This window comes from Schistocerca gregaria, chromosome 7 (assembly GCF_023897955.1).
Source record: "Schistocerca gregaria isolate iqSchGreg1 chromosome 7, iqSchGreg1.2, whole genome shotgun sequence".
Classification (NCBI taxonomy): domain Eukaryota; kingdom Metazoa; phylum Arthropoda; class Insecta; order Orthoptera; family Acrididae; genus Schistocerca; species Schistocerca gregaria.
This window is the reverse complement of record NC_064926.1, coordinates 137,968,133-137,982,342: the sequence shown is the minus strand read 5'-3', so window position 1 is coordinate 137,982,342 and position 14,210 is coordinate 137,968,133. Positions and strand designations below refer to the sequence as shown.

The window sequence follows — 14,210 nt, the reverse complement described above, 5'->3', positions numbered from 1 at the left end:
CTGAAATGTAGGGTTTCGCAGGGATCGAATGACTGTTCAAAGTGCCGTCAATGCGAACAAGAGGTGACCGAGACGTGTAACCAATGGCACCCCATATCATCACGCCGGATGACACGCCAGTATGGCGATGACGAATACACGCTTCCAATGTGCGTTCACCACGATGTCGCCAAACTCGGATGTGACCATCATGATGCTGTAAACAGAACCTGGATTCATCCGAGAAAAATTACGTTTTACCATTCGTGCATCCAGGTTCGTCGTTAAGTACACTATCTATCGCACGCGCTCCTGTCTGTGTTGCAGCTTCAAGGGTAACCGCAGCCAAGGTCTCCGAGCTGATAGTCCATGCTGCTGTAAACGTCGTCGAACTGTTGGCGCAGATGGTTGTTGTCTTGCAAACGTCCCTATCTGTTGACTCAGGGATCGAGACGTGGCTGCACGATCCGTTCCATCCATGCGGATAAGATGCCTGTTATCTCGACTGCTAGTGATACGAGGCCATTGGGATCCAGCACGGCGTTCCGTTTTACCCTCCTCAACCCACCGATTCCATATTCCGCTAACAGTCATTGGCCGACCGAAGTAGCCGTGCGGTTCTAGGGCTGCAGTCTGTAACCGCGAGACCGCTAAGGTCGTAGGTTTGAATCCTGTCTCGGGCATGGATGTGTGTGGTGTCCTTAGCTTAGTTAGGTTTAACTAGTTCTAAGGTCTAGGGGACTAATGACCTCAGAAGTTGAGTCCCATAGTGCTTAGAGCCATTTTTTGAACAGTCATTGGATCAATGTCGCGATACGATAAACCGCAACCGCGATAGGCTACAATCCGACCTTTATCAATGTCGGAAACGTGATGGTACGCATTTCTCCTCCTTACACGAGGCATCACAACAACATTTCACCAGGCAAGAGCGGTCAACTGCTGTTTGTGTATGAGAAATCGGTTGGAAACTTTCCTCATGTCTGCACATTGTAGGTGTCGCCACCGACGCCAACCTTCTGTGAATGCTCTGAAAAGCTAATCATTTGCACATCACAGCATCTTCTTCCTGTCGGTTAAATTTCGCGTCTGTAGCACGTCATCTTCGTGGTATAGCAATTTTAATGTCCAGTAGTGTAGTATACAGTTGTGTTACCGCTCACGAGTAGACGTTGACTCTTTTCTTGTCTAAAATCATGCTGAACGTCGTTCAGCAGTAATAGCTGTGGAATCTGAACCACCGTCACGTCCATTCACAACTTACGAGGGACATACCTACTCGGTTTAACACAGCGAAACACTAAAAACACTTCCTTGTGATGGTACTGATTACTGTCAGTAGCTTTAATGGATGGTTTCTATGTTCGTTTTACGGAGACGTGGTTTACAGCGCGACCAGGCGAAGTCTGTGCCTGGAACGATAGTATTTCATTTTGGAAGTATTTATCACGCAATTACTCATTCGTACTTTTGAATTACTCCACAGAAAAAAAACAATACTGGATGTAAAAGTTTAACATTGTGTTCTGCTTTTGGTTTGTTACAAGTACGCCTGTCTCCCTCTTGAGCATAACATTATACGGTAGTGTTCTCATCCTGAAAGCCTTATGATATGAATGTTCCATGAATTGTAAGTAACTTTTATAATTTAACAGACAAAGGTAAGGTTCTTTTAGCGTACATCAATGTGTTGAAATATTGTTGCCTTTGTGGTATCCAACAATCAACAGCACCAAACAGGCTGACCTAACTGTACTAATCACGTAGGTTTCGAAACTTCTTTACATCATACATTTTTGTCATTAAATGAGTTGTATTTTGACGTACTTTTGAATGTATTATAAACAAGTTCGCACTAATAATCTTATTCGCACAGCACGCCGAACTTGGTTCTGAGGTTGATGGTAAAGTGTTCTAAAAACTGCTGAATACACGTTTACAAAAACGTACTGTCTGTATCTGTTTCGTTATTCAAGCCACTGATATATTCAATAACCGCACAAAAACATACATTGTCAAAACTTCATAGGCAAAAGCGGTATGTAAACTCGTGTCTTTCCAGTCAGCTTTCAACTAAAGAAAAATGTCTCCTAATCATGATACAATACATACATTCGTTTCTGCGGTTTTAAATCCATGCATTGCAGATCCAGATGTAACTTTATGATCTGTTTTTAATCTTAGCTCCGTAATCATAATATGACACTGAATTCGACAATGTCTGCTTGAAATTCTTGTTATTATTACTGTAACATACATTATTATCATTATAGTGAAGGTCACACAGATTATGTACCATAGTGCAGGAAGTCCAGAAAAGTCGGAGGTACTACGGAATCATAATTGAAATGATAGTAAGTCAAAATGTGGTGTAGGATACATCGTCATTGATAAAGGTGAACCAATTGTTGAGTCAGCAGTGTGTTGGTTTGCAGTCATTAACAAGCAGTTCGTTGTTGCATAGAAGATAGCGAGTACAGTTGTGTTTTAACAGTGCTGTAAAAAGACATCGCGAAGACAGAGTGCTTCATCAAAACATTACTGCAAAACGTCCATCCTCCCCTACTTCGCACTACCCTTTAAGAAATACTCCTAGCAGCCCAGTCTCTCTTCTATCTCAACGTAACATTTCCCCGCTATCAGGCGCAGTTCATCTGCAACCCTAGTTTGACATCCTACCGTTACGTTCCAGTGTACGCGATCCAACAGGACGAAAGTAGCGAATGCCACCGCCTCAACGTACTCATCCTATCACTTATATCCTTCAACTGTCCATCACACCCAGCCCTCACATCCACACAATAAAAGCTGAACTCACTGTCTGGTGTATAGATGAAGATTGCCAGAAAACTCTTTGCCGAAACATCGTGGCATGAAGTTGCACACATCCGGCAATTCCCCCAAAATTTCATATGCCGGAACAGTTTTAAATTTCGCACGTACAACTTCCTTCAGCGCATAACTCCCTCATGAATGCGGCTTCTGTTTAATGTAACAGACCGAGGAGCACATAATGTAGAATGCGGTACCCATGTTTAACGTATTATACGATACCTGGTAGTGAGCATTGTAACCGTAATGTAGTTCCCATTTTGTCATTTGTTATTTAATTATGTAAGAGTATATAAATATTGTCAATTCGAAAGAACATTATATATATTTTTGCTATACATTTAATTTTATGTAGCTTTAATGTTGAAAAAGGTCTAAAAACGACACAATGTTAGTTCGGTTTATTAGCATATTCCATCATGTAATAAGAAAGACACTGAGCTCAGGTATACAACGTGTGAAACTGTTAGCAATTGAAATCAACATGTAACTAAAAAGTAATTTAAAGTTTGATGGGCGTAATTGCTTACAGACCCTATTTCGTCATATATCATACAGAAAAGCAAAAATGGACAAAATTCAAGATGAGCTGTCGAATACTGTTGCTGAGCCAAGCGGTGTCTAATGTGACTCGCACTTAGCATGACATTATAAAGGGGCAACAAACGGAACAATTTACAGACTTTTTCCAACAGTGCTTAAGTGAGCAAGACACATGTATTTTCGCCAACATATCGAGGGTAAATGATCTGTCGTTAAGTTCACATGTGCTAAAGTTTGTCTATGGACCTGTTCATGAGTTCTAAAAGCTGGCTGCGCTATGTGTGGACTAGATCTTTCGTTCACAGATTCATTGTCCGCGACAACGTATAGACCAAATGTAGCTTGAATTCAAAGAAATAGTTTCGGTAGCAATTCAGAGATTAGTTAACAAACGACGGACCTGATCCTCCTTGGTACACAAAATGGGTTAGTACACTGTTGCAGAAACAACGAAACAAACATGCCAAATTTAAACAGATGCAAAATTCCCAAGATTTGCCATCTTTTACAGAAGCTCGCAATTTAGCGCGGACTTCATTGCGAGATGCTTATAACAGCTTCCAGAACGAAACTGTGTCTCGAAAGCTGGCAGAAAATCCAAAGAGATTCTGGTCGTTTGTGAAGTATGTTTGCGGCAAGGAACAATCAAAGCCTTCTCTGCGTGATAGCAATGGAGATACTATCGAAGATAGTGCTGTCAAAGCAGAGGTACTAAACATAGCCTTCCGAAATGCCTTCACAAAAGAAGACGAAGCAAATATTCCAGAATTCGAGTTGAGAACAGTTGCCAGCATAACGTAGAAGCAAATATCCCCTGAGTAGTGAAGCAACTTAAATCAATAGAAGCAAGTCATCTGGTCCAGAATGTATACCAATTACGTTTCTTTCGGAGTTTACTGATGCATTAGCTCCATATTTAACAATCATACATCACAGTTAGCTTCATGAAAGATCCGTACCCAAAGACTGGAAAGTTGCACAGCTCACAGGAATATTCAAGAAAGGTAGTAGGAGTAATCCACTAAATTACAGGCCCATATCGTTAACGTCGATATGCAGCATGATTTTAGAACATGTATTGTGTTCCAACACTATGAATTACCTCGAAGAAAACTGTATATTGACACACAGTCAATATGGGTTTAGAAAACATCGTTCCTGTGAAACACAACTAGCTCTTTATTCACATGAAGTGTTGAGTGCTACTGACAAGAGATTTCAGATCGATTCTGTTTTTCTGGATTTCCGGAAGGCTTTTGACACTGTGCCACACAAGCGGCTCGTAGTGAAATTGCGTGGTTACGGAATATCGTCTCAGTTATGTGACTGGATTTGTGATTTCCTCTCAGAGAGGTCACAGTTCGCAAATATTGACGGAAAGTCATCGAGTAAAGCAGAAGCGATTTCTGGCGTTCCCCAAGGTAGTGTTATAGGCCCTTTGCTGTTCCTTATCTATATAAACGATTTAGGAGACAATCTGAGCAGCCGTCTTAGGTTGTTTGCAGATGACGCCGTCGTTTATCAACTAATAAAGTCATCAGAAGATCAAAACAAAATGCAAAACGATTTATAAAAGATCTGAATGATGCCAAAAGTGGCAGTTGACCCTAAATAACGAAACGTGTGAGGTCATCCACATGAGTACTAAAAGGAACTCGCTAAACTTCGGTTACACGATAAATCAGTCTAATCTAAAAGCCATAAATTCAACTAAATACCTAGGCATTATAATTACGAACAACTTCAATTGGAAGGAACACAGAGAAAATGTTATGAGGAAGGCTAACCGAAGACTACGTTTTACTGGCAGGACACTTAGAAAATGTAACAGATCTACTAAGGAGACTGCCTACACTACGCCTGTCCGTCCTCTTTTAGAATACTGCTCCGCGGTGTGGGATCATTACCAGATAGGACTGACGGAGTACATTGAGGTTCACAGAAGGGCAGCACGTTTTGTATTATCGCGAAATATGGGAGAGAGCGTCACTGAAGTGGTGATACAGGATTTGGGCTGGGCGTCATTAAAAGAAAGGCGTTTTTCGTTGCGACGGCATCTTCTCACGAAATTCAGTATCCAACTTTCTCCTCCGAATGCGAAAATATTTTGTTGACACCGACCTACGTAGGGCGGAACGATCACCACCATAAAATAAGGGAAATCAGAGCTCGTTCGGAAAGATATAGTTGTTCGTTCTATCCGCGCGCTATACGAGACTGGAATAATAGACACTTGTGAAGGTGGTTCGATGAACCCTCTGCCACTCACTTAAATGTGTCGTCACATACGCATCAGAATTTATGGTGGTTCCACTTGGCATGATGTCCACAAGTAAGAGTCCTTCGGAATCTAAAAACTTTTCCAGCAGAAGTTGTGGTTTTGATTTTTTTTCTTGGGTGAATTTGCATGATGCCACTCCACTGACTGCCTCTTCGTCTCTGGTGAAAAATGATGGAGCCATGTTTCATCACCTGTGACAATTCTTCCAAGAAATTCATCTCCACCATTCTCGTACTGTTCCAAAAGTTCGCAAAGTTCGCTGCACACCGTTTTTCTTGTTTTTTTTTTTGTGAGCCTCTGTCAACATTCTGGGAACCCACCTGGCACAAACCTTTTTTAACGCCGACACTTTCAGTATTCTGCAGACACTTCCTACCCCTCTCCCAACGTAGCGAGACAATTCGTTCACTGTGATGCCTCTGTCAGCAGTCACCAATTCGTTAACTCTCTACGTATTGTCTGGAGTGCGTGCAGTACGAGGCCTGCCGCTGCGAAAACAATCCTCAGTATTGCCGTGCCCGCTTTCATCACGTAACCTGCTTGCCCATCGACTTACTGTACTGTGATCGACAGCAGCATCTCCATACATCTTTTTCAGCTTCTTGTGGGTGTTTCCCAATGTCTCATTTTCACAGCACAGAATTTAATGACAGGACGTTACTTCTGACGAACGTCAAGTGTAGCAGCCATCTTGTGACGGCGCCACTCACGGAAACAGGTTGAACTAAGTTTGAAAACAAGCGGGAAGGATGTATCTACACACTGTAAAACTTTCACACATGCAGAATTAAAACTGTATTTTTACAGTAATAGTGTGCATTTCTTTTGGAGTAACCCTCGTAAAATGGAATCATCTGAAAAGATCACTTGTCGCCACTCAGTGGATGTCCGTATGCGGTATTGGCGTGCAAAATTCAGCCTTCGTCGTCGATGATCAACAGTCAGCTTGATTTCATGAACCAGGTGACTCCTGCGGAGACCTACACGCAGCAACGCTCGCTGACGTTGTTGGTAGACCCTTGGTTCCTCTGGGTGATCAGTTGCTCAACTGTTGCACCTCTATTCGCCTGTACCGAATTTCTCCACCCGTTGTTCATCAATGGCCGTGATGCATTACTGTTTCTTTGGCGTCAGTTTTCAATACCGCCGTTTTGCCATGCACAGTATAGTATTACCACGGTGGCACACGAACAGTTTACAAACTTAGCCGTTTCGGAAATATTTCCACCCTTGGACCGGAAGCCAACGATTATGCCCTTTTGGACATCAAATCAATTCACATGCATAAACATTCTTATGTTTTCAACTGTTACATTACGTACACTGCAAAAAAAAAAATCGAAATAATGCTCAATATATTGTATTTATAGTATCCCCCCCCCATCAACCATGGATCTTGTCGTTGGTGGGGAGGCTTGCGTGTCTCAGCGACACAGAAAGCCGTACCGTAGGTGCAACCACAACGGAGGGGTATCTGTTGAGAGACCAGACAAACGTGCGGTTCCTGAAGAGGGGCAGTGGCCTTTTCAGTAGTTGCAGGGGAAACAGTCTGGATGATTGACCTGTCCTTGTAACATTAACCAAAGCGGCCTTGCTGTGCTGGTACTGCGAACTGCTGAACGTAAGGGGAAACTACGGCCGTAATTTTTTCCGTGGGCACGCAGTTTTACTGTATGGATAAATGATGACGTTGTCCTCTTGGCTAAAATATTCCAGAGGTAAAATAGTCCCCCATTCGGATCCGGGCGGGGGCTATTCAGGAAAACGTCATTATCAGGAGCCTGGCCGGCGTGCCGTGCGGTTCTAGGCGCTTCAGTCTGGAACCGCGTGACTGCTACGGTCGCAGGTCTGAATCCTGCCTCGGGCATGGATGTGTCTGATGTCCTTAGGTTAGTTAGGTTTAAGTAGTTCTAGGGGACTGATGACCACAGATGTTAAGTCCCATAGTGCTCAGAGCCATTTGAACCATTATCAGGAGAAATAAAACTGGCGTTTTGCGGATCAGAGCGTGGAATGTCAGATCTCTTAATCGGGCAGGTAGATTAGAAAATTTAAAAAGGGAAATGGATACATTAAAATTAGATATAGTGGGAATTAGTGAAGTTCGATGGCAGGCGGAAAAATACTTCTGGTCAGGTGACTTCAGGGTTATAAATAGAAAATCAAATAGGGGTAATGCAGGAGTAGGTTTAATAATGAAAAGAAAAGTAGGAGCCCGGGTAAGTTACTAAGAACAGCATAGTGAACGCATTATTGTAGCCAAGGTAGACACGAAGCCCACGGCTACCACAGTAGTACAAGTATGTATGCCAACTAGCTCCGCAGATGATGAACAGATTGGAGAAATGTATGATGAGATAAAAGAAATTATTCATATAGTGAAGGGAGACGAAAATTTAATAGTCATGGGGGACTGGAATTCGATAGTAGGAAAAGGAAGAGAAGCAAAAGTAGTAGGTGAATATGGAATGGGGGTAAGGAATGAAAGGGAAGCCGCCTGGCAAATTTTGCATAGAGCACAACTTAAAGATAGCTATCACTTGCTTTAAGAAGAAAGAAGGTTGTATACGCTGAAGAGGTCTGGAGATACTGAAAGGTTTCAGGTAGATTATATTATGATATGACCGAGATTTAAGAACCAGGTTTTAAACTGTAAGGCGTTTCCAGGGGCAGATGTGGACTCTGACCACAATCTTTTGCTTATGAACTGTAGATTGAAACTGAAGACTGCAAAAAGGCAGGAATTTAAGGAATGGGACCTGGATAAACTGAAAGAACCAATGGTTGTAGAGAGTTTCAGAGAGAGCATTAGGGGACGAGTGACAAGAAAGAGGGAAAGAAACACAATAGAAGAAAAATGGGTAGCTTTGAGAGATGAAATAGTGAAGGCAGCAGACAACGGCTACTAGAAATCCTTGGGTAACAGAAGGGATATTTAATTTAATTGATGAAAGGGGAAAATATAAAAATGCAGTATATGGAGCAGGCAAATGAGAATACAAACGTCTCAAAAATGAGATCGACAGGAAGTGCAAAATGGCTAAACAGGGATGGCTAGAGGACAAATGTATATCACTTGGGGTAAGATAGATGCTGCCTACAGGATAGTTAAAGAGACCTTTGGAGGAAAGAGAACCACTTGTATGAATATCAAGAGCTCAGATGGAAAACCCGCACTAAGCAAAGAAGGGAAAGCAGAAAGCTTGAAGGAGTATATAGAGGGTCTATAGAAGGACGATGTACTTGAGAACAATATTATGGAGATAGAAGAGGACATAGATGAACATGAAATGGGAGATATGATACTGCGTGAAGAGTTTGACAGAGCATTGAAAGACCTCAGTCGTAATAAGGCTCTGGGAGTAGACAACATTCCATTAGAACTACTAATAGTCTTGGGAGAGCCAGCTATGACAAAACTCTACCATCTGGTGAGCAAGATGTATGAGACAGGCGAAATACCATCAGACTGCAAGAAGAATATAATAATTCCAATCCGAAAGAAAGCAAGTGTTGACAGGAGTGAAAATTACCGAACTATCAGTTTAATAAGTCACGGCTGCAAAATAATAACGCGAATTGTTTACAGACGAATAGAAGAACTGGTAGAAGCCGACCTCGGGGAAGATCAGTTTGGATTCTGTAGAAGTGATAAAACACCTGAGGCAATATTCATCCTACGACTTATCTTAGAAGGAAGGAAAGGCAAACCTACGTTTCTAGCATTTGTAGACTTAGAGAAATGTTTTGACAATGCTGACTGGAATACTCTGTTTCAAATTTTGAATATGACAGGGAGCGAAAAGCTATTTAGAAATGGTACAGAAACCAGATGGCAGTTATAAGACTCGATGGGAATGAAAGGAAGAATTGGTTGGGAAGGGAGTGAGAAACGGGTGCAGCCTGTCCCCGATGTTATTCAATCTCTACAGGGTGTACCATAAGTAATGACGTAAACGCATACAGTTGAAAGTACACGATACTTGAAGGAAAAAAGTCTCAGTAAACATAGGGTCGAAAATGCCTACCTTAAGAATTACGAGCAAATTTTCATCTTCGATACTGTGTTTCAAAATGGTTCAAATGGCTCTGAGCACTATGGGACTTAACATCTGAGGTCATCAGTCCCCTAGAACGTAGAACTATTTCAACCTAACTAACCTAAGGACATCACATACATCCATGAACTAGGCAGGATTCGAACCTGCGACCGTAGAGTTCGCGCGGTTTCAGACTGAAGCGCGTAGAACCGCTCGGCCACACCGGCCGGCTTTTTGAGTAGAAAATAAAATCGATGGAGAAGAAAAAAAAATTATTGATGTTTGCCGATGACGTTGTAATTCTGTCAGAGACAGCAAAGGACCTGGAAATGTAGTTGAACGGAATGGACAGTGTCTTGAAAGGAGGTTGTAAGATGAACATCAACACAAGTACCACACAACATATCCTGCTTATGCCTCACAATCCCTTCCTAGAAATTTATTTGCAGTCCCAAATTTTCCTTTGTGTTTCCATTTCATGCTTTTTATGGAATCATTAATACAATACATCGATCACTATTTCGCTTTCTTTCCAGCTTAACGTAAAAACTGAAAATTAAAAGAGAATTCCACATAGGGACTCGAGCCAAACACCCTCTGATTACCGTTCCCTTGCATGAAATGTAGTCGCGATTGCAAATCCGTGTCAGCTACATAATGGAACGACGACGATGAAGATGTGTGCCAGACCGGGACTCGAACCCTGATTTCCAACTTAATGCGAGCGGTCGCCTTAACCACTTTTACTGTCCGTGCACGACTCACGTTCAGATCCAAAGTTCCATATGTCGACGTTCATAGGCCACAGCCTGCACTCGAACACAATACGCTATTCCTGTACACAGTGAGAATGTAATATTTCTGTTTTTGTAGCCATCATACTCAGCTACTAGAAGCTCATTTTTAAAGCAGTTGAGAAGGCAGCAATCACAAGATGACTTAATGTGGTGTGCGGTACCGATGACAGATGGTTTGTTATGTACCGGTATCGTGAGAGAGATCCCACATTGGCTGCTGAGTTCGGCAGTTGCGCGCCAAAATGATAATCTTCTGGTATTAACATTAGACAAACTAAACGCCGTATTAAGTCGCATTTGAAACTGAAGCATCTCTCAGTAGCGTGCTATTATTACATTACTTAACAAGTATTAATAACAAGTAGAATAATAAGCAACTGCTAAACGTAAAGGCAGACGAAGCTCTTCGGACCGTGCCTTACTTGGATGGCTCGCGAAGTGTATGATCAGAGCTGGTTCGGCAATCATGGAGGAAGGACATGTTGCCCACCGCGGTATCAATTACAACTTAATTTGCAATGTCTAGTTTGTTAATATGAAAGCTGGTTGGGCAGCCTCGGAGGACAGACATGTTGTCCGTCGCAGTCAGTGCCAATGATGATGATGTTTGGTTTGTGGGGTGCCCAACTGCGCGGTCATCAGCGCCCGTACAAAGACTCAATGTTTACACATTCCAGTCTAGCCACTCTCACGAATGATGATGATGATGATGATAACGAAATGGTGAGGACAACATTGAAACACCCAATCCCCGGGCAGAGAAAATCTACCACCCCGGCCGGGAGTTGAGCCCGGGACCACGTGATCCAGAGGCAACAACGCTAGTCACTTTTTTATTCTCTCATTGTGTTCGTTTTTCGTTCGTTGTATCTGCTCAGGGCGGACGTCGCGAGACACCCGTTTCAGTTCGCCGTTGATCCGTACCTTACAGAGGGCAGCTAACCGTCTGACCGAACACGCTGAGCTACCGTGCCGGCACCACTAGACCACGAGCTACGGACTGTAGTCAGTGTTAAGACTTTATTAGCAACGTATCGTTATATGGGCATGTAGCTGAGGACAGTGTGATAGTAATTACGGAAAATACGCAGTTCATTAATTTGCTGGAGAATAGATATTATTTGTGACTACTAAGTGGAATCTAATTGTGCAGTTTCTCGTGTTCCGCTAATAAAAACAAGGTGTTAAACGTTTAACAGTCCATCTGCAGAAAACTGAAGTAATCATCACGTTTTGAGTGTAACATTTGGATTATGTAACAGGTTTTCATATGTATATGTCTCTTTCGTTTTAAAAAATTTCCTTGATCAGCCCCTTGTTTTCTTCTTCTTTTTTAATGCAGTGGCAAAGTCAGCGCTAGAAATGCTGAGCTGCATTTGGGGCCATTCCCATTAGTGTCAAAACCTAGCATAGATGAAAATCCACTGCTTCAAAACTAAGGTTATATCGAAAAGCTTTCCTGGTACTATATGAGTTCCTTTAATATATTTTTGGCTAAATAGGAGCGCATCTGACAGATACGTTCGCTTTTTTACGAGGGACTTAACAAGTTTTTCAAAGTTTCGTTGTCCATTCGACGAAAGCTGATGTAATCATCGGACTCTTAAAGTAATATTTCCTTTAGCAGATTTTTCTCTTACTAATTTTCAGCCATTCCCTGGGCCAGCGTCTTGGTTTCTTGTTCTTCTTCCAAAGCCAGTTCTCTGTCTGCATTTGTGGCCATTCTCACTGTTGTCAAAATACGAACAAAATACGAACAAGAACAGCGTCTGCTTCAAATTGAGGTTAAACTGACGAACTCTGTGAAACCTGAGTTTCTCACTGTGTATAAAACTTTCAAACAACTTCCAGGAATTTAGAAAGCTAACACTTTCAGAGACCGCAGATATACGCGTAAGGCGGGTGTATATCGCATTCCTTGTAGCTGCGGCATGGCATTTATTGGTCAAACTATCAGGACAGTGGAGAACCGATGTACTTAGCATACACGGCACACACGATTACAGCAGACAAGTAGACCTGCTATTGCCGAACATTTCTTGGATACTGGTCACCCCATGTTATATGATATCACCGAGATATTGGCATGTACGTCCAGCTATTGTGACAGTGTTATCAAGGGGGCAGTTGAGATTAAATTAGCGAGGAACCTAGTTAACAGGGATGGAAGTTTTTGTTTAAACTCTGTTTGGAATCCGGGTCTCTCCCTTGTCAAAGCACAGAGGGACAGAGTCAATGCTACCTCACCTGCAAGTTCGTAGTCTCACTATCGACATCCCTGACTTTGGTCATCTTTGGTGGCACTCATAGAGTAAATATCTCTGGAGTGAGCATTCACATGCGCAGAACAGATTTTGTGTTGTCAGCATACATTGCCGGCCTGGTCACGTGATCTCGGGACGACGTGTGTTTGTCCGTATAGCGCCCTGTATGTTTCGAATGTCACTACATCCCTACTACAGACGGATTCTTTTCGTGCGTCTCGTGGATTATTTACAAATGTTGCCCAGACATTTTAACAATATCCATTTGATACTGGGAATAAACCAGCTACGTAACTTTTAAGGGCAAGTGATATTAAATCCTGCTTCTTTGCGATAGCTGTCACAGTTCAGATGCACTCGATTTTCGGTATTTTTCGGTATGATACGGCAATTTATAGTATTACAGAGCCTGACGTACATTTTTGCAGTGATAGTCTTGCAAAACGACTTGACAGCACGCTAGTACTTTTGTAAGTGTCCGAGAAACACCGAATTTGCCACACATTAGCATTTATATCCCTGCTAATTCGTCCTTTTTTCTGCTATTTCTGCGTATTTATTTTCTCGTTTTTGTGACCTAAAGCACAATTTTTGTTACTGGTGATACTTTGACGTATTTATTTAACGCGTTTTACGTACTTGCTCCCAGTTTGTTAAATAAAGAGCAGACTGAGTAATCTACGTACATAATCGACAAGTCACTGATAAATGCATGGAGGATAGTATTTGCTGAAACAACTAACCATTCCCTTTCCTGTTCCACTAGCAAATTTACGAGAGGAAGCGATTGTTTGTAAGCTTTTGTACGAGCCGTAATATCTATTATATAGTCATAAAATCGTAGAAAAATAGATCTACAGAATCAAGAATTAAAATGCGTCTCGAAATTTTTAAACATATACAGTGTCTCGTACTAATATGATAACTATAATTATAGCTACATGATATGTACCCATGAAAAGTTACTATTCCTCCATTCACATACTTTTCTTTGCATCCGTAGCAACAGCAATAATTCACCATCGCTATTACACTATCAACGAACGATGAAAACACAACAAAAACTCTTGATATTATAAACTTCAAACGCTGCAGAAAGCACACACGCACAGCGAAGTCCCGAAAACACGTGACAGTCCTGGTTTAATGTCGACAACATGCGCAGAACACAATGCTCACTCCAGCGATATTTACTCTATGGTGGCACTTGTGTCCAGTGTGTGTGTTATCTTTCCTGCATCAGTCCGAGAACCGAGGTTTTAAATTTGCAGGTACGTCGCCTGTACGTTGCAGTTTGCCTTGAAAACGGTGGGGAGTTCTCCCGCCAAAATATCAGCGGTCGCTGAAAGTGTTACCTGGCTCAATTCCCGGAAGTTATTTGAATGACGAATTCTGTTTGTACGTGTACAACCTTGTTTGACAAACCCGCAGCTAGACGAGGGCGCGTTTGACAAACAAGTGCACCCGTTTACGG

The 14,210-nt window shown here is 42.1% G+C and overlaps 1 protein-coding gene across 1 annotated transcript in view; it reads right to left on the bottom strand.

The window, feature by feature from the left end:
• Positions 1–14,210, bottom strand: part of LOC126281582 (protein O-mannosyl-transferase TMTC2-like) — a 698,078-nt gene that overhangs the window by 266,187 nt on the left and 417,681 nt on the right. The window lies entirely within an intron of this gene.